Source organism: Xiphias gladius, chromosome 8 (assembly GCF_016859285.1).
Source record: "Xiphias gladius isolate SHS-SW01 ecotype Sanya breed wild chromosome 8, ASM1685928v1, whole genome shotgun sequence".
Classification (NCBI taxonomy): Eukaryota; Metazoa; Chordata; class Actinopteri; order Istiophoriformes; family Xiphiidae; genus Xiphias; species Xiphias gladius.
The window spans coordinates 8,883,767-8,903,429 of record NC_053407.1 but is presented as its reverse complement, the minus strand read 5'-3'; the positions used below and the strand labels follow the sequence as shown (position 1 = coordinate 8,903,429).

Below are 19,663 nucleotides of genomic sequence, written 5' to 3'. Positions count from 1 at the left end.
GGCATTAGAGAACTCTAAGAGGGACTGTCAACAGAAAAATACTGATTTGCTACAATTCTGAGGTTGTGTGAATGATTGTCCTCTCAAAAGTAGCAACGGTGGAAATAGCTGAAATAGCTGAAATAGTATGTTGTTATAACGTTGCCAAAAGTCTTACAGCAGACGTCAGGTGGATGATTGTGTGTACAAGGTGTGTGTCCTTAACACAAGAGACCGCAGTCTGCATTGCCCCACTACCAACATTAAACACTATTGTTCCTTTAAAAATGAAGCAAACCTTTCCCTGTCTTAAACAGGCACTCCACTGATTGAGTATTGCACTTTCAAAAAGTTGAGGAAGTCTTAGGAGACAAAAAAGTCCCTAGTATAGGTCAAACTCCAAAAAGCCTGGGTCCTACTTATCCCATAATGCAACTCAATATGGGCATCTTTAATTAGACCCTGGCCACCTCCTAAAAACCCACTCAAAACCCTACACCACACAGATGTAACATGGGCTCTCTATTAAAAATTAAAATGTCTAAAAATAAAACGTCTCGAGCACAGCTAAGCTTACCCCGATGACATCACCATTACATAATCAGGGTTATTTTCCCAGACATTAGAAAGCTCCCTCCAGAGCCCCAAAGGATATCATACAGTTTCACAGGCTCAATTGTAATCTTTTAACCGTGACAAAAGTCTTTTCCTAATGCAAATTAAATAGTTTGAATTGCTTACACTTAAAGCAGTGTATCAGAAACCATTTACGAGTATTTTTTGGAACAGTCATATGGATCATTCTGCGTGACAAAGAATGTCACTTAGATATGAGGATTTTCACTGAACACTAAAGCAAACCTTTTTTAGGTTAGAGCCTAAATTAGAGCCTCAGGTTATTTGGTGATGCTGGTGGCACCAACTCTACCGTGACAAGTGTAAGACAACACCATCTTTTAAAGTAATGCCATTAGATACATTAGTGAATGAAAACACAAAAAAAAGATTGTGGGTTTTTTAATGAATTACAGACTGCCCTTAACCTCAGTTTGACCTTCAATAATTCCTTTATTCTTCTATTCAAGTCAGAATTGCACAGTGGGCGTCACACACGCACAAACACACCTGCACTCACATGCATGCACAAATTGTTCACAGCTCCTTGGTCTAACAGCCAGAGCTACAGATCACGTCAGAGTCCACATAAAACTCTCAAAGAACATGCTGGATTCATCCAGCTGAGCCTGTTTTTCTGCTGAGCCTGTGTGGGTTTCCAGGAGAGTGATGGATATTCATACCTTCACCTCCCTCTCTCCCAATGTGCATCATTAAATTTCACAAAACAGGCATAAAAATCCAGGAGGACCGATCAGGTCATGCATATACTGAGTTTAAGAGGTAAATTGGCTTGAGGTAGCAAGGCAGTGGCTCTCAACCTCAGGGTCTGGACCCCCCTCGCATGAGCTGTGAGATGATTTGGGGGTCACAGGGAGATTTATGTAATGTAAAAACATATGCAGTGCCAGTGCTTATGTGTTTATATTACTTTTTTAATCATTGTATAATAATTTTTACTTTGCTTTTTTGCTTACTTCATTAATCAAATTAAACTGTGTGAAAACCATCCTTTCTTTTAGTGACAAAGCTCATTACCCACACACCGACTGTATATCAGGGAGTTGCAGGCATCACTTCATTTTCAGGGGGTTGAAAGTTGTTCAAAGGTACATAATGAATACAGGTAGGGGCACTGGAAAGGCTGGAAGCTAGACTACTGTTTGGCTGATTAAAATGCACAGCGGTAAGGAGAAGATAGTGATGCATAATGAGCCAAAGATCAGTGTCCAACAACACAAGCGCAACATGTTATTCCCAGATGTTTCTACCAGGGTTTAAAGCATAATGATTTGTACTATCTGAGGTGAAGGGAAAAGCATCCAATTTGAATATTTAAATGGCTGCAAACATGTGTCTATAAAGACAGTAGAAGGTCATGTACCCCCCCTCCTCTGCTTGGCCACCTGATAAGCCTACTGTTTTGCACTCCTGTGAAACTCTATTATAAAAATTAATTCAATTTATGAAACACTTACTCTAATACTCTATTACTAAAACTCTATTTTCTCTCACTTATACCCCCTTTACTGACACACACACACACACACACACACACACACACACACACACACACACACACACACACACACACACACACACACACACACACACACACACACACACACACACACACACACACACAGCCCCAGCACCACAAAAAAGCTTAGTCTTACTTGTTTGAGTGTCAGTGTTCCCAATTTTACTTTTCTGCAGTATACTGCAACTTAGACAAGTGTACACTCATACACTTGGATGCCAATGACAGCATATTACAGGAAAATCTACTATACGTTTCTCTCACTACCCCCTTCTCTTCCCCTGGTTTCTCCGACTTTCTGTCTTGTTCTTTCTGTCCTCATGCTCCGCTGGGTTTTATTTTATCTTACTATCTTTATCTGTCTGTCTATCACTTTCTACTCTCTCTTCTGCCAGCAAGATCTTCCAGTGATTGCAGTCTATATTACTGAGAGAAAGGGGGTCGGCACAGCCCCAATTCTAATAGCCTGTATTTATCTGAGAGCAGGTGAGTATTTGTGAGAAATAGTTATGAAAACATCAATCAATAGATGTTCAATAAAAGTACAGGGGCTGTGCCAACTTGTGTTTGGCTGTAACAAGTGTACATTTCATCCAAATTCGCAGCTAGCACGGAAGGAGGAGGTGAAAGAAAAAGGGAGGGGGCAGAGCAGGGAGAGCGAGATAAGGAGAGGAAATACAGATAAGACATGGATGCTTGAAAGTAGAACTGTGATTAAGTGTGCAATGAAAACAAATTCTCACCCCTCTCTATCGACTCTACTTCTTCTCTGGCGGTGTCATCCGAGGTGCCACTCAGAGATTTGCACAGGTCCAGTTTTGCAAACTTGTACCTACCCGGCACCCACAACCCTCAAGGTCTGAACTGACCATTTACCCACAATTATCTCTAAATCCATTTTGGATATAACCCAACCCATTTATAGAAAATTCGTGACCTAACCTGTCCTATAGTCAAATGGACTCAGAGTTCCTATAGGGTGTGACAGGGGACCTGGAGATATAGTGTAAATAAATAGTGAAAATCACTAAAAAACAAAAAAAAAACCCCACACACTCACAACCTGCACAGAATACGTACCTTCATTAAGCAGTTTTGATCAATATCTTTTGTCAACAATGGATCACATGACTACTTTTGACAGGTGCCGCTTGTGGTGACCCCACAGACAATTATCACCCCACTCTGCAGTTCTCCTAAGTTCTATTAAGTGTATTAGTGTCTTTCAGCTCATTGTTTTGGTTAAAGGGCTGCAGTTGTACTGTTTCGGTTCACTCTCACTGCTCTCATAGTGTCATTTTCATCTGCTCCAAAAAAGCTCCAAATTCCCACTGTACACTATCTGCTCAGCACCAAACCCCAACAAACACAGACATATTGGACTTATATATCCTTAGTAACCAGACACATGATTCCAAATTAATGCTTAAGCTGCTCTGTATCTGTTGGATGTGTAAACAGGATATTTCTACTGCCAGCAAGTGCCGAAAAAAATCAGTTATTGAGTGTTTTTAAGCCTTCCGACATAGCATAAAGATCTAATGGCAATTGAACTTCCGTGCTTCTCTACACACTGGTGAGATTCCAAGTTTTCACAGTGAGCTTATTTGGAGTATAGTGGCCAATGTTGTATTTTAAGGAAATCTGCAAACCCCATATGGAGATGTAAGTGGCCAGACAATTGCTGACTGTTAAGCTAAATAAAATTATGCTAGTAAAGATGAACCTACAAAGACATTTATACCTTTCTGCTCTTTATTTTGCTTGCAGACCCGCATCTAATTCAACTTTTATGAAAGCTCCTGGTTCTCTAAGTTCCAGGTACCCAACTCAGTGCAGGACTCTGGTGACAGTTGTTCAGTCGGCATGGAGCCTTGCCAAGCCCTCCCTCTGACATGGCAGAAAGGAATAGAAACAAGCACTGCATTTCACTTTAAACACATGTCACTTAGTTTAAGTGGGGCATTTACTTTAATATAAGTCAGAGGTCAAAAACATTTGCATACCTTTTAATCTGTGATAATAAAATTTTCCTTTATTAGTTTAGAGAGAAAGAGAGAGAAAGAGCGAGCAAGAGAGACAGAGAGAGAGAGAAAGAATTTGGCTTTGAAGCTGTTTGAAAAATAACTGATTCCTTTGGGGTCTTCTACAAAGACCATGGTCAGCCGCTCTGGGCTGGATTTCAATTTGAACCTGGGCTAAGCTGCCCACTTTTGGCCAACCACTGCTCCAGGCCATGCAGACAAATTACCCACGTCACACCTGTTCGTATTTCTACTCTCTATCAGCACAGTGCAGCAGGTCTATAAAGGGGAAATAAATCTGACAGCGCTGAGAAAGGGGAAAGCAAATGCTGGCACTTGTCCCATCAATCATCTGTTACAGAGTCTCAGTCGAGATTTGTCCTTTTGCACATGCCAGTGAGAAAGCTGTGTCAACTTGGAAAAAAAAGTGCAAAGGAAGGCGTGAACAGAAGTGTGTGAAGGAGTTTCAATTAAGGTGTGTACTGTGCTGTATGATGAGTTATATAAGAAGCAACTAGTGCATTAGATGTTATATATGTGTGAAATAAAAGAGAAAAAAGGTGAAAAACAGATAACAGGGACTCAGTAGAGATGTAAGGCTGGTGGTTATGGAGAAAATGATCCTGTCTGAATTTTGCAAGTAACAGAAGCCACTTCACATCTTTTACTTCCATTATTTTCTCTTTCTTTTTACTTTGACTTCCACCTTGCATGTCTCCATGGGTGGCAACAGAGAGGATGGCCTCTGTGCTCTGCCTGTCGTCACTTTACAGTTTCTGATCCAGTGTCTCATCCTAGCTTGAGTAAAACCTGTGTAGCAGTGTGACTAAAAATGGATTCAACCTGCGTTTAATTTACCGTTTACACAGCCTCAAAAAGCCTCAGAGGCTCTCTTTGCTCTTTACAGCCCGTTGACAATTCTTTGCCATGAGTCAGGTAAAGTGTAGATGAGACTGTCTGCCAACTCCACTCGACAACTGCAAACGCTCTACTGAGTACACTAAACAAAGACCCACTGTGTCGACTTAACAGCAACAGTGGAGCGGGCGCAGAGAGATGGGGGCCTGAAAATCAAAGATGAAAATAATAGGCTTGCATTGTCAATATCTGGCCCAAACAGAGAGGGGTATGCAAGGACACTCCTTTGACACGAGTGCACAGAGAAGGCACACCAGCTACCGTTTACAAGAGTGTATCCACACACACACGCACGCACGCACGCACGCACACACACACACACACACACACACACACACACACACACACAGAGTGACACCAGTGGGTCGTTCTCATTTAGTGTAACATAATTTTCTTAAATTAGCAAGCTTGAGTAACAACACAGAACAAAAAACTTATTATCAATTTAATGTGAAAAATAGCACATCTTTGAATCAGTTGGAAACCATAGCCCTGTAATTAACAGGAAGAAAAGCTATTTACTCCTGCTTCACAGAATCACATCCCTGTCTCCCTGTTCCTCTTAGCATCTTTCAGGGTTGTTTTAATTATTTCCTGGCACACTGACTATATGACTAAAGCCCGTACCCCAATCTCTCTCTCTCTCTCTTTTTTCCTTTACCACGCGTTTGGCACGCCTTTACTCAGCTGCTTGAAATGAGACACAAATCTAAACATCTGATTAGCCTGTAATCAGCCCCTTCACATCCCAGGAGGATAGAGGGAAGGGAGAGAGCAGAAAATGCTCTGCAATGCTCGCTCTGCACAGTGACATTAAAATAAAAAGCTGCAACACATGTCCTTGAAAAGTTTCTCTAAGACAGCTCATCTCCTTCTTTGAGATAATGCATTGCTGCCTAAAAACAATACAGTAGCAACGTAGCCCTGTCCCACACTGGGTGGCAGTTGCGTAGAGTATCTGCAGAAAAATAGAATAACCTATTTTAACATCTCACTGTGCAAGATAACACAGCTCACATAAAGGCACACAATAAACCCCCCCCCCCCACAATGCTCATTACTGAGATTCACATTCTTCCCTACTTAAAACTATGTTAAGGTTATAAATGTCGGTAAATTGCGGTTATATCAGTTTTACAGCTTCTGATGACAAAGGACAGGTACTGAGAATTGGTTCAAACTTCAGACTGTCCGCCTCCTTAAAGCTGTTTCATTATGACGCGATTGATTTACCTTATTGATGCCTGTGCATTGCAAACAATGATGTCAGAAGCACCTTCTCCAGTATACGTGCTCCCCCTTTTTTTTTTTTTAATGTTGAGCTTGAGCCATGGCATGAAAAAGATGTGCCGGTGCACTTTACCAAAATAAATGACAGGGCTAAATGAAAGGGCAAATTTAAAAGTTAAAAACCATTGATTTAAAGTGTGGTCGAGATCACCAGTACTTGCAGGTAATACATGCCATTAGTTGCAGGAATGCAGTCTTTTCTGACAGCTTACAAGTGAGTCCTTCATCATGTTTAGCTAGTATCTTTTGTGCACTGTGGGTGGAACAGTGGAATTTACTACTCATGACCCCAGTTTGGTGAGGACCCTTAAATAGCCTGGTATGATGTGTTTGTTTTTATTCAGAACTTTTATTTTTCTTTAATATTTAGTTCAGCACGAATGTTGGTTGAATAAATACAATGATAGACTGAACTCATTGGACTGAGAGCTCTTGGGGCTCCTTTACCTTGTCAAATCAACAAATGGCTTAGCCCAGGGGTTCCCAGGATTTTTGTGTGCACACGAGAAAGTGAAGTTATGACAGCATGCATGCTATTTGTCTGTTTGTAGGTTCTCATGCCTCTTCACAAATCACATAAATCTTGGTTGAGACATGATCTCAAGCTCTTTATCCTCCCAACCCACAAATGAGCCTGGATACGAGTTTGAAAATAACAGATGTACAACAAATAGTATGGCTGAGCAATAAAAACAAAACCTAATAGAAACTGAAATCTGGTCTTTCAAAGATTTCAATTACTGCTGAATGCTGAAAGTCATGATGACGGATTGGTTACTCTGTGTACTGATGAGCTACTTTCAATAAAAATCAGTAAATTGTTGTCGTGGACTGACATGGAGTGATAAGAAGAAGAGAAATGCAGCATACACAGAAACATTCACCCTAATTACCACAAAAATATCCTATAATAGCCTATAAAGTTATACAATTATTCATTTCCAATTTCTAACACTGTTTTAGAAAAGCTTATTTATTGGTATGTAGATTGATCTAGGCTACTAACTATAATCTATACATGCAGTTATCAAATGGTGAATGAATGAAGGGGAAAAATGGGGATTGTTTATAGCATATGAGATTGTTGCATAGATTGTTACTGCCGACTGAAGAACTGTTTAAATGTCCACTAGAGCTTTTTGCACACTTATTACTGTTCACTTCTGATGATTAAGCCTACACACAGAATCGAATACGTTGTGTGGATGACCCAGTTACTGCGTCTTCAGTTGTGCGTGCATGGCCACTTTGAACCTTGGCCTAACTTTTGGAATTAGTTAGAGTTCATTATTGATTTTCTCTTTACTTTACTTTCATGCATATCTCGCTGGACACATTCGCAGCCATTCAAATCCTCAATGTCAATCCGCTAGTATTATTAAATTCTTGTGAAAGTCAGTGAGTGAATTACTACTCACTGCATTACATCCTCCCCAGTTTGCTTTCTTGGTATGTCATGCTGTCATCTTTCTCTCATGTCTTTTCTATCTCTCTCCTTCCTGTGTTGGCTATCCTGCTCAGACAGCAACAATTTCAGGCTGATGTGAAGGTGATCACACTGTCTGACCTCTCGCAGTTCAGCCTTAGTAGCATTTGACACCTCTCTCTTTCACACACACACACACACACACACACACACACACACACACACACACACACACACACACACACACACACACACACACTCAGTCATTCTCGCAATCAGTCTGGCCGATCTGTCTCACACTCTCTCCTTCCCCTCATCTCTTCCCTTACCTCGCTCCTCAAAGCTACTTGCCAGTTTTCATGCCTGACATTCCAGCTCCCCATCCCTCCTCTTTTAAGTGCCATCTCTTTTAACTGGAATATGACCAGAGTGAAAAGTGAAAGAAGACAGGTAGCTACTGAATAATGGATGACCCAACTGTTTGAGATGCTCTGTATTTTCAAAAGCAAGGAGAGGAAAACAACTTAAATGTATTTTCAGGAGATGGAGAAGTCATAGTCGAGAGGCAGGTAAATCTGGAGACATCTGATCGTTGGAAACACTGGGACATCTGGTGCTATGTGTTGACATATACAGAAACACACCGGTAATGGCTTTATTTTTATTTATTGCCATTTATTGTTTCTCATCCTTCAGATTTTCAAATCAAACTGACCTTTTCAATCAAACTGTTGTTCAAGGCACCTATTTTATCTCTCTGCAGCCACTCCATGTGGTAGAAAATCTTTGGAAACATCTGGTTTGTTTCGACCTGTTGTTTGGTGTCAGTGGACAAAAGCTGCATTTACTTTAATTTCTTGAAAGAAAAACACACCAACCACACTTGCTAGACAAGAAAAAATAACAAGAAAACAAAAGAAAAAGAAAAACATAATTTTCTTGTCTTGCTAATGTTAGTATCAACTCTGCAGAGACATTATACACTGCTGCACAGTGTTCAACTATGGCTGAGTGCATTTGATGTTCTTCACTATCTCCTGAAAACACAGTCTCCTTTTCCCATCAAGCATCAATTACTTCAGTGTAAATAGTTATTCGACAACTGATGAGAGGCCTGTCGCTGGAAATGAGACCTAATTAAATTAGCCAAACTTTCTTAATGACACTTCAAATTATTTCCTCCCCTCTTCACAGCCTACTGGATTGGCATCGGAGCAGCATGACGAGTCAAGTTTAACATAGGATTTGAAGAATATCAGAGTTAACTTTCTGACTGAACTTTCTTCTACATTTCAGGATGGAAATCTACCCTGAAGAGCAATACATTTTCTCAATGTCAATTGCTCGCGTACCAAGCAAAACACTTCTGTAGTCGGAGGTTTACCAGAGATAAACTTTTGTCAAAAATAAGTCCAACTTTTCCCTGTCTCCCATCCACCCTGTCATTGTATGTCAACGTTCTTCCTCAGAATTCTCATAAAAACCATTCAGCTTGACTAAAGCCCTAAACCAGTAAAGAGGGCTAGAAAACTTCTTCAGCAGAAACATGAGTCAAATCCCTCCAGAGCCTAATAGTTTGGCCTCAATACTGAAAAGGATTAAAACAACTCTTATTTGCTGTAATTATGTAACTGAAAATGAAAGGGAGCAGGGACTATCTAGGGTTAGTTTGAGGGAAAGAGCTGAATAGAGTGATGCATGAGAAAGGGCAAATGGCCCTGTTTTTGTTTTTAATCATTCTTTTCACCACTGTGCTAAATAAAGTAAATTAAAATCACAACTCATTTGCCCTGAGCACTGTTTTAATTAATGCTATTCAACATTTAAAAAAGAAGCTCTATTAATAGTTGCATCATGTGAGTCATCTGAATGGTAGATATTTTGCGGAAAATTTCTTTTATCATTAGGATTTCATCACATTTCCTCCAGAAAATTTTCCCCTTCACATCATAAAACATCATGAAAGGAAAGAAGAAAAGTGATGAGATAATTAACAACTGTGAGAACGTTTGGGGCTCATCAGTCTGGGCTACTTCAAAGTGTTTGTGGTCAACGTGTAACAGATCTCATTTATTTATTGGCTGAACTGTTACACCCTTGCAGGCAAATAACCTGTTTCTCCACAACATTAAGAAAAAAAAAATAGGCAAAGGAAAGCTATCTAATAAGCTGGATAATGAGATAGCCCTCACTAACCCTGTTTGGTTTTACTTGGCTGTGGGCTAGAAACTAGGCTAATGAGAACCAGTCACAGCGCAGCCTGTTCCTTCTTACTACAGCTTTTTGAGGCATATTCCTGCAGTCTCCAACTTCAAATAGAATCAATTATTGTCATAATTTGAGTGATTAGACATCTAATTAACATTTCAATTAATGTTCATGGAGGTGGTGAGTTGTCTTAAGGCTTGATCTTAATTCTGTCATCCTGTGTAGAACATGTATGAAGACCGAAACTGCAGTGATTAATACCCCATTAGGTACCTTTACTGTTAATGGACAATGTGTCATAAAGACTCCTCTTCCACTTCTTTCTCCCTTTTTCTATCCTGTACCTGCCTTCTAGATGTCTTCAGTGAGCTTCTTGCAACTATATGTCAACCGACTGCTGCTGTCATCACCACCTGCGTGCAGACTTGTGCTGCATCAGCTAAGTAGTGTTTCAAAAATATTCAGACAAAAGTTACTCCAGACTATTCTCAGATCGTCTAAGATTTTGTCCTTAGCATTTGAGCCATTGACGGTACGTTACCTGTCCATTATTACCTGTTATATACCTGCTATCATGTTGCTAACTCCTTGACAGTAGACCTTTTTCGCATAAGACACTTTGATATGCCACAGTAGGAGAAGCACAGATGTAAAGAATAAAATGAATGATAGCTGAATTCCATTTAGCTGCTTAGGTTTCAGGGTTGTGGGATTGTGCATGGTGGCTCACTGTCACATTGGCTTACTGACCTTTTGTCTTTTGACAATAGCCTTGTGGTCATGGCAGACATTTTTGGCACAGGTGCAACTAGTAATGATGTCTGTTCCATTCAGGAATGTTAAAATCCCAATCACTTTATCTGTACTGGAGTTCATTCTCTGGTGACAAACCTGGCATACAAAAGAGTAAATGTTATCCAATGAATCCAGCTGCTTTAAAAATTTAAAATGGTAATACAACTTTTTTTGGTCTTTGTCAGTCTGGTTTTAAATAAATGTTCTCCGTTTATTCCTATTTCTCTCACAAATAAAATCAGTTTTTTAGTGAAAGTAAAATTTTTCTCAAACGTTAATTTCATTAAAATGAACATTTATGTGTCCAAGTAGTAACAGTACACCAGGAAGCACAAAATATGGGCCCTGGAACTGACAGATTCACAGTTAATGGAATACAGCAATAATCATGGACGTTATTGCCACGGCGGACTGGGTGACATGTCCCCCCAATGTACAAAAGAGGGAAATTTGACCCCTCAAAAAATTATCATTGATCGATACAGGTTCAAGCTCATACTTTTGTGTTTAATTAGAACACTTGGGCGGGTGGAGGAAACAATAATTGTACTAAGCTTAGTGGATTGCCACAAAGAAATGTGTGTATATGTGCGCGCACACCTTCCGGTAAAAAGACACAACAGAGGCAAAAGAGGCGGACAGAAAGTGGACTGACAAGAGGCAGGTTTGAGGTCAACACCAAGACCTTGTATTACTCAAACAACACTTACATAACAATATGGTTGTCAGCATGTTGTGTGTTGTATTGAAGTTAATTATTTCAGAGTTTGCACGGTAGAAAAAAAAGTTTAGAAATTGGCTAGCAGCCAACCTCCATATCGCTAACTGTTGTCCTGAGGTGTCTGTCTCTCTTTCGGTTACTTGCTACAATAAAACTAACATTGGTGATCCTGGATAATCTGTATTATCACCTGTCTCTGTTTCTAGCTATGAGCATAAGAGGCGGGTAGTTAACCTCTACGTTACAAGACACATAATCAGAACCAATAATTTACTATTGAGATGAGATAAAACGATATTCAGTAGTGATTAAATGTCAAAATCTGGTATTCAGTCGCTGATAGGTTTCCAATTATTATGGCAATGTATAGTATCCATAAACAACAGGATGAACCTTCCAAAACTGCCAGAAGTATCACCAAGGACGTGTCCCTGGTGTCCTCAATGGTAGCTATGGCCCTGTGTGCAAGTGCCGGTTAGTCGACAGACCTATCCAGCTAATTAAGTTATCTATGTACTGTATATGAGGAAAGGCCCAAAAGAACCTAAAGAGACAATTCTGTTGACTTACTACAACAGCTTACTTACTTACTAACTTTAACTAGGCACTAAACGTAGAATCCAATGAAAACCAACTTGAACTGTAAATACAACTTCCTTTTTTCTGTTACACGTTGTTTTATTTCATGGAAATACAAAAACAATATTATAAACAAAGCCTCATGTCACAAATGAAGCCAGTGATGACGATAAATTACACTTGCTAAGGTTTTAAGATGATACATTGGTACCTTAATTTTTTACTACATTTACCTTGAACAAGAAGTCAAGGTAAGGAAGGAAGTCAAATTCCTCATTCAAAACGGAGCAGGAAAAGATTGCACGGCTGCTTTGGGGAGGATTCATTTGTTTTCCCTTATTTGAAAAAAAAAAAAAAAAAAAAAAAATTGGGACAATTTTTGCATATTTTAATAACACTGCTAAAAATAAAGCAAAAATCTATCATTAGTAAATGACCTTTAATTACAACTGACATTTTAGTCATGATTCTTTTTGTTGCCTTATGTGCAGACTTTACGTTTCATAGGTCTGCTAGACCAGCATCATCCATTCACACTCAAAACAGGTTCATCTTATTTTTTTTCCCAATCCTCATTTATTTTAATAACAAAAACAAATAATTATTTATTTATGAATGAGCCTACTTGCATTTTTAGATGTTAAGTATGACTTGTTCTATTAATAGTCGTTCTTAGTTTATTCCTGTATTTTTCCCTTAATTTCTATATTTTGTGTAACAATTTAGCACATTTGATTTTAAGAACGCTGTAAATACCTTTTGGTAATATTATTATTTAAACAATGACATGAGAAAATATAAAAATGAAAAGTACTTAAATAAAGAAATTAGGGGAGGTCAAAAGTGATCAAGAAATATGATGGACACATTGCAGGGGACAAGCATAAAATTTAGCTGCTTAAAATGACAATGTAAAACATCTTCAGTGTTTGGGAAACAAACGGAAATTTCTAGATTATCATTAACCCATTAGAATTTAAAAAGTCTTGCATTAAATGGGAAAATTTTACATGATGTTGTTTAAGAAAAGGTTTCATAGTTACTAAGAAATAAAGATTCATCCTCTTTAGGGACATGAATTTCACAGCAAATTTAATGGAAAACAGACGAATAGTTGTCGAAATATTTTGAGCGAAGGGACAGCCTGATGGACAGACTGAAGGTATCTCATCCTTCCAAATAATTGATTTCATGTAGAATTTTCAAGGTATAAAGAATTGTGTAGTTGAGTAAATATTGTAAACAAATCGGACCAACGATTAGTCGATGAACATCAAATGACAAATTATCACATAATATATGTGAGCATTTTCTTTTCTTTTTTGTTTAATGTTATTTAAAAAATGCGTATCTTTGGGTTTTGGATTGTTGGTTAAACAAAACAAACTGTCACTTTGCACTTCAGGAAATTAGAATGACCATGTCCACTATTTCATTTTATTGACCAAACAATTAATCAATTATTTGTGTGTTTCAGAATCTGTGATATAACTGAATTAATCAAACAATCATGGTGTCATCTACAAAGCACACAAAAGAAGAAGTTCAAGTGAATTTGTTATTTATGGAAATCAGTTAAAAAATTCAAATTTACTTTGAAATAATTTACCAGGAAGAACAAAGAAAACGATGTCTGTGATGATTCTCAGTCATCCAGGTCATATTATCAGGTCATCCTGACTTATAAAGGCACTCTTCCATGTTTTGGGCTTGGTTCAAGTGCCAAGCTAGTATTCCCTCCGGGTCTACAGGAACAAAGCATGCAGGTGAGATACTTCTTCCTTAATGTGTTAAACATTTTAAAAGATTTGTTGTCTAATTGGGAGATAAAACACAATTGTGAACAACTGAACAAGGTTAAAATACCTTCATCTAACATCTTGGGTATTGTAGTGCTGGTTCACTTTGAAAAGTTTGTGGTTGTGTTTTCCAGCACGCAGGAGGTGGTCAGATGGCCAGCCAAAAACATCTGCAACGCCTCTCATCTGGAGAGAGAATATGAAGAATCACATCAGCCGACATCCTACAACAAATCCCCTGTTGGGTCTGCATATGTGTGTGGGGCAGAATGTAACAGTCTATGCATGTGAATCTAGATATATTTGGTTACTTACTGGCACGTACTTGCAGTCTCTTGCAAATGCGTGTTTGCCAAGGTATGAGAACCCGAGCATGCAGCCAGACCCCACATGTCTATAGCCTCAGAGATAGGGAGGCCCAGGTTGATTTCAGGTGCCCTGTGTGTAGCGTACAAAAATCACAAAAGCTATTAAGTACATTGCCAAATTCAGCACGTGTACTGAATATTGACACAGCATCCTCTAAATCATTTACAGCATAAACACACAACTTCAAGCATGTTAAAAGAGTAGCTTTGCAGATTGAACCTACCTGTAACCCAGAGGCTGAATTGACATCTGACGTGTCTCTACTTGGGTAGTGAAGGACATGCAAAAATTTGTAAGTTTTACTCTGAAGGGCTCACTCGTGTGGTTTGCCAGCAATATATTGTCTGGCTTCAGGTCCGAGTGAGCAACACCAATACCCTTCAGGGCGTCAAAGGCCTTCAGCAACTGCAAAGACATAGGACACAATGTTGACTGTTAAAGATACCATTGACCAGGGTGCAGGCTTAACAGATCATGTCACTATGAGTATGTAACTTCTTTCTCAGCTGGCTGAGTATATTGCCATTACTTGTTGATAGATTGATCAAAGCCACATAGTCCCTACCTGGTGTGTTGTTGGCCGTATCTTAATGAGAGACACTGGCTTTCAGTCTCACTCTCTGAGCAGCTGAAAAAGACTGCGGTCCAGCATTTCAAACACTAGACAGGTATGTCTTTTGTGGTCAAAGTTCTCAAAGAACTGAACCACATTCTTCTTGACTGGGTCCACAAGGCTCACTACTTCGAACATTTTGATCTGTGGAGAAAATAGAAATTGACATAGCACGATATCAGCAGTTCATTTAATGAACATGAATGTGAAAAAATGTAATTATAAAAACAAATTAAATAAACTACATCTCTTTCAAAGGTATCCTCAGTTTTTATGATCTTGTGTTCGACGTTCTGTGATTTGATTAAATTCACACGCTTGGCAATTTTGCAAAACCACCCTTCTCCTATGAAATCCGTAATGAGGTAGAAACTTGTGCTGCTGCAAAATATGTCGCTCTGAAGCACCTAAGAGCTCTCTGGTTTCTTCTTTTCACCTATGATTGCAAACAGAGAAGCAGTACATGAAGAGAGAAGGAGAACATGTGAATGTTAAGAACTGGAGTCAGCGGGGCTCATTCAGTCAACACAACATGCACAAATGTAGCTGAAGCATTATCATTCTACGACCACATGAAGAAGATTATCATGTCAGATATTGAATATGGGATCATGTCAATGAATGGTATTCCAAAAGAATGAGAAGACCAAAATACACTGAATGGGAAAAAATATGATCAAATGCTACATTGGTCTTCAGCATTCAGATAATTTTCTTAAGTAAAAGAAGCAATACCGCAGTGTAAAAATACTCAGTTACAAATAAAAGTCTTGCGTTGAAAATATCATGTAGTAGGTATGTATTATCAGAAAAATGTACATAAAGTATCAAAATTTAGAGCAGTTTTTCAAACTCTTAACCTGCTAAATAATATTTTCTACTGTCAAAACAATGTAGTGGAGTAAACATGTCTCTGGAATGTAGTCGAGTCAACATAAAAAGTAGGATAATATTTAGATACATAAGCATCCTATGTACTGCTTTAGTAAATGTACTTAGTAAATCATCAATGTGTTTGTGTGTGTGTGTGTGTGTGTGTGTGTGTGTGTGTGTGTGTGTGTGTGTGTGTGTGTGTGTGTGTGTGTGTGTGTGTGTTGAGTTTTCCTTACCAGTTTAATCGGCTGTCAAACAGGTGGCTGAATGAGTACTTGAAGACATTCCGCTGCAACAAATGTTTCTCCAAATGTGCAACTTCTTCAGTGTAACTTCTTCAACTAACTCTGGTCTGTAGGTAGTGAAGTGTTTTCAGCTGAATGCAAACTGATCAGCTGACCGCTTCATAATATCATAACAGGCCATCAGTATCATGACGTCATAATATTCTATTCTATTAAGCTATTTTATCTGAGAAATGACGGACAATCACTCAATTTAAAGACAACTTGTTCATTTGTTATTTATGCAATTGATAACTTTCTATCTATTATGTATTTTAAGTATAATTTTGTTACCATGGTCACCTGTTACCTGTGTTTACTTGTTTATAGCAGACCGTAGTAGTTCACACACACAGAGACACAGACACAGACACACACACACACACACACACACACGTGTTATTAATTACACCCGTGCTTCTATGACATGTCAGAATGTCTCACATGAAAAAGCCCTAATCCTATAACATTATTCTATATTCTGAATGCAACCTATACACCTTAATGTTGACTGAGTGAAATAGGACTCTACCTGTTGTGCTCACTGAATATATTTCTATAGGGGATGTTGGGTGACTTTAAAATTGCAAGTGTTCATCAATAATGTTAAACTGTGTAATTTGGTGAAACGTACCAGTAAGAAAGATGAAGGTTTTAAGTTTGTCTCACCACAATAGGTGGGGAAAAAAGTGAGGATGTCAGTACTGAGAGGAGGTCTAATCAGCAAAATAACTGAAACAACCAAAGGGGGCGAACAATAAGTGTGAAGGGCTTTTAAAGTCAGGATGTCCTAAGCAGGTTTGGAGTATGTAGTGTGTTCACACTGGAAAAGTGAAAAAAATAAAGTATGCTCAAAAAAGTCAGTATGAATACTAAAATGCTTGATTTCTGATGGACACTTTTCTCCCGCACGGTAATGCGCAACAGATATGATTGAGCTGCTCCCACATGGAAAATATTAAAAATTGATTGTGGATGGTGGTGAAAAAGCTTTTATGAATGCCTCAGCAAAATAAAAAATAATTATGAAATCCTTGAAAGAACATTTTGGTGTCTATTTGTGACATTTATTGGCTTTGACACTCCAAACTCACAAAGCGACTGACATGCATCAGTACATGTATCATATCTTTTCCTGTTAATATAAAACAGTTAAGTATTTTGTTTTTTCTATACTACCTGCAAAGATTACAATTAGTGTATAGTATATACTGTATACAATCAGTATGTACAGTAGTATGGACTTAGTCTATGTTCATGAACACTTGAGTTTCCTTTTATGGACTTTAATCAGCTCAGCTGGTGACAAGGGACAAGTGGTTTTTCTGCAGAATATATGATGAACTGCCTCCTATAATTTGGTGCTGGCTAAAATGCCACCTGCAATGATGAATTTAGTTAAAGCAGCATGACAAATTTTAATCCTGTCTGAGTGGGATCCGACTTGAGCTGCTTTTGAGTCAAGCTGCTGTCCAGAAATGTCACACATGGCTGGTTTGCACAGATTTAAGAACATGGATGACCGCTGCAATTAATATAATTCACAGGAGTATCCTAGGTGTGCTTAGCTACCCAATGCAATGCAAAAACGGAGTTGCTTAAACAAATTTAGCAGCTGTTTAATTTATACATAGACTGCACAGACCAGACGGATATGGAAAATATAAAGTAGGCATGAGTCTCTTTATGTGCATTATTTTCCCCCTATGTTAACAAACTTGTCCATAGGTTTATGGTTAAAGAATTAATGCAGTTCTCACAAATATACATAAATATCGGGCATGTGTTTGTGCTGGACACTGAGTGCTACTGACTCTGACCTGCAAGTCAGACTGATTGTGTTCCATGTCAAATGCATTTGACGTATGCATCCCAGGAGGCAGACACACTTAGACAGACAGACAGACAGACAGACAGACAGACACAGACACAGACAGACACACACACACACACACACACACACACACACACACACACACACACACACACACACACACACACACACACACACACACACACACACACACACCTAGCTGCACAGTTGTGCAGAGACAGGCAAGGGAGGAGAGAGGAAGGAACTGATCTCCTCTGTTTTTTGTTACTTCACTCTGTGAACGTTACCTCTCAATTTTTCAACTCTGCAACTGCCTGTCAACAATATCCTCAACCCGTCTGCCAGTTATGATAGAGTTCTGACACTTCAAACTCACTGTTACTGGCAAAATGTCACAGTATTAAATGACAACACACGCAGAGGGCAAGAAATAAACACAGAGATGGGAGCAGAGCAGGAGGGATAAAGTTAGAAAGATGCAGATCTATGACTTGGAAGATGAGTCAAAGATGCAACGAAGATGTCAAAAATACAGAGCCCTCTGTGGCTATAGATAGGTGAAACATCACCAAAGTCTTTAGAATGAACACTTTTAAGTGATCATTATAGCTTAAAAATCAACCTGAACGGGTCATACAGAAAATCATGCTGTTTTGCTGTTGTTCATTGACAACATAACACTGAAACTGAGTCTTGCATCAGTGGGAAGCTTTTCTGTTGGAGAGCTATTCAACAGCAGATGATGTGGAGAATGGGTTACTGAAGGACAAGCAGCTAAGATGCAATCAAGACTGAATGTGGAATGAATAAAAATAATATTAAACTTTTTTGTCCCTCATACTGGGTTTGTTGAAAACCTCTTTGACTGAGGCTCCCCTCACTCCTGGATAGTCTGATGCATGAAATCAGTATTTACATAAAAAGAAGTAGGTTGCTTTTAACTTTTATATCCCTGTCCATACAGTTCTATTTTAAGTGATATCAATTGACTCTTCCAATGATATCAATTTAGAATGAAGCTACAAGATCTAAGATCTCTTAAGCCTACAAGATTTTTAGCTATGTTTGCAGCATGGCTCTATGGATGGCAGTTCAAGTCAGTCCACCATGTTGAACCAGACTAACATATCCGCATCTACTGGATGGACTGCCATGAAATTTGGTAAAGAAATTCATAGTGGCCAAAGGATGAATCCAAACAACTTTGATGATCCCCTGGCTCTGGTTGACATTTATTGTAACGATTATTAGATGGATTGGCATTAAATTGGTCACAAATGAATTTACTCCTCAGGATGAACTGTAATAACTTAACCTTTGGTCTAGTGCCACCCTCAGGTCAAACTTTTAATTTGTCTAGTACTTTGTTTTATGACCACTTACCTGCCAAACTAATGACAATTTCATCAGCCTCTGCTGTACTTTATGTTTAGTGCTAATCAGCAAATGTTAACATGCTAATATGCTAAACTAATATGGCAAACATAGTAAATATTACATCTGCTATACATCAGCATGTTAGCATTGTCATTGTGAGCATATTAGTATGCTGATTTTAGCATTCAGCTCAAAACACCTCTGTGCCTAAGAAATGCCTCACAGAGCTGCTGGTATGGCTGCTTACTCTAACAGTGCGTCTACACAGGAGGCGTAGCACAAGCAGTACGTTAACAGAACAGCAGCAGCTTCTCTGCTCTGTCTGTGTCTACACAGGAGGCGTTCAGGCACAGTAAACGGTAGCGGGTCACCCAGATTTTGGCCGCACAGAGTCCAACGCCCATTCACTGTAGTTATGC

General features: G+C 38.9%; 1 protein-coding gene and 1 long non-coding RNA gene across 15 annotated transcripts in view; both read right to left on the bottom strand.

The window, feature by feature from the left end:
* The window catches only part of cdh13 (cadherin 13, H-cadherin (heart)), a 333,542-nt gene that overhangs the window by 50,205 nt on the left and 263,674 nt on the right, over positions 1 to 19,663 (bottom strand). The window lies entirely within an intron of this gene.
* On the bottom strand, positions 13,636 to 14,301 carry LOC120793785. The gene is made up of 3 exons (XR_005708040.1): positions 14,210 to 14,301; positions 13,962 to 14,080; positions 13,636 to 13,840 (listed from the first exon to the last, which is right to left on the bottom strand). It is a non-coding gene; the product is annotated as an uncharacterized LOC120793785 (long non-coding RNA).